The sequence below is a fragment of the Nanorana parkeri genome, unplaced genomic scaffold, assembly GCF_000935625.1.
Source record: "Nanorana parkeri isolate BGI_ZX_2015 unplaced genomic scaffold, ASM93562v1 scaffold349, whole genome shotgun sequence".
NCBI lineage: Eukaryota > Metazoa > Chordata > Amphibia > Anura > Dicroglossidae > Nanorana > Nanorana parkeri.
In genome coordinates, this window is record NW_017306617.1 from 777,985 (window position 1) to 780,612 (window position 2,628).

The following is a 2,628-nucleotide window of genomic DNA, read 5'->3' on the forward strand; positions in this document are numbered from 1 at the left end:
TCCACCCGCCGCGGCTCAGCCTGGCCAGCTGAGTCCGCGTGCACACAGTCAACACTCCGTTTTGGATATGCAGTTTTCCACTTCCCACACCTGATCCTCTGCACCGGGACACCAGATACCAGACGCCGCCACTCAGTTACCTCCCGGACGTCACTGCTGCCAATCTGACTAAGTGGGGGGGATTTACTAACCTAAACACACGCACGCACTAGGTGCGTGTGATTTTTACACAGCAAAACGTATTTATCAACCAAAAAGTCTCTAAAAGCATATTTCCACTAATGCCATATATGGAAAAATCATGCACATGATGCATATATAATGCTGCTTCACAGTTTAGACAAAAATGGTTAGCTCATGCATTTACATTCCTGCATTCATCAACGCAAGCAACACAACGTAGAGCTAATTTACACAACATCACCTTGCAAATTCATGCAGGGCTTTGCACAACACACCTGCTGGGTGTGTACACACTACAAAGGTGTTTAGATTCCACCCATAGATCATGCTGGGAGGGAACACACTACAGAGGTGTATACATGTTCGTGGTGTGTTTATAAGGTTAGTAAATCAACCCCAGTGAGTCTGTTTTCCGTTTTATTCATATAGAAAACTTAATTTTGCATTAGTAGTTCACACCCCTAACAAGGGAGTAGCTCTCCTTCTCCTTGTGTATTCGTTTATATGCCATATGGGGCTCATCTCCCCGTTTGCAAGGAGCGTAGCACACCTAACACCACGGTCCCCCTAATTGTGACCATTAAACTGCAGTGCGCTGTTTCACTCGTCCAGATTTTAATTAATGTCAACTGTATGTCATACACTTATCACTATAATTTAATCCATCCAGCCAGTTACATCAGGCTTTCCAGCAATTGTTCAGGTAGTTGCGCTCTTCAGTTCATTGTATTTTTTAACAAAAATACAGGTGACTGTCTGATGACTGAAAAAGACATGATAAATTGTCAGAAAGCCAGAAGCAGTCCATACGGTTGAAGTTCTGCATCAGTACCTGAGCATGTGTATGTGCATAGCATGGCTTGTAGAATTGTTCCTGGCCCTGTGCACATCTGTACATGTGTCTCATGGTGTGCGTGCTCCATCTTTAGCTGTTACCTGTATCCATGATCCTGTATCTTGCATCCTGATTCTGATCTCCCATTACTGACCTGGGTTTCCTTGACCTTCCGATTGCTGAACTGTATTCCTGTGACCATGGCTTGTTCTTTGACTATGCCTCTGTCTGATGTTTTGTATTTCACTGTCTGCAAGTTACAGACCCCTGCCTGTCCCTGACTACACCTATGTCTGATGTTCTGGTATTGCTTTGCCTGCCCTCTGCTGACTTGGCTAGTCCTGGACCTCACTCACCAGATATCTGCTTTCTTGTTTGCTTCCTGTCTGGAGAACATCTGCACCACAGATTCCAGCATTTCCAGTGGCGATGCTACCTTCTGGCACTCATGCCACCCCTTGTCCTTGCACACCTGTTTCACTCTCCAGGGGTTCTTGGACAGGAGCAGCAAGAGAGGCTGCCCTCGTCATGTCAGGCTCCCCTAGGGTACATGACAAGAATACCAAGGTTAATATAAAAAAAATAAAAAACAAACAAACACAAATGTAAGCCACTCAGCTGCATCAAGAGCTGCATTATTCTTATTTACATCTTTAGCTTTCAGACGATCTGCATGTATTAGATAGGAGTTTAAACAGCCAGATGGTTAATTTTTATGTTTTCATAACAAAGATCATTCTATGCCTCAGAGGAAAATTCTTAAAATTCTTATTCAGAGGAAACCAGATGCAGAAGAACAAAGTTGTGTTAGTGACTCCCTTTACCAAAACATTGTATTATAATTTCAATTATTTACATAAAACGCTGCAAACAGATGCAATATGAAACCTAAAGAGAAGATTTCACGCTAATTAATTTGTATATATTTTATTTTACAATTTAAAAGAAGCATTTCCCCCAGTATTGTGAAACTCACCAGTAATATCATTAAGGCTGAGACTCAGCACATCAGATTTGTACATGGAGAAGCAACCGAGTGTGTAAATTGGTTTTGAGGAGAACCCACAATCCCAGACTCTTTCAGAGTTAGCCACTCTGTTAGATTAACTATGGATGCAGAAGGTGCAGCCACTTTCGTACTGTCATAGTTGGATGGTGACAAGATAGGTGCATCTCCTGCATTAATAGCAGGACATTGTACAACTTGCTTGTGATGCAAAAACGTATGGAGTTGCTGATAATTCCCATTATGAGTTCTGTTTATTTGCAGCTTCCCTATAAGAGTAACAGTTTAAAAGGCTTTTAAAACTCATGAAAAGACTGGGTTATATGGTCACAGAGTGAGGCATATAAACAGCATCACAATACACCCAGCCATGAAAATGTGATATGGGCCTGCATGAGGTCTTTCGACCTGAAAGCAATTGCAATGGCAGATCTGTCAGTTGCCCAGTCATAATTACCTTTCAAAAGTGATATGTCTATTTTAGCTTTAAAAAGAAAAGTATAGTGGATGTAAACTCAAAAAGTGAAGATTTGATATGATATAGGAAACATCAAGATATATATATATATATATATATACACACACTATAAATATATAAAATAAA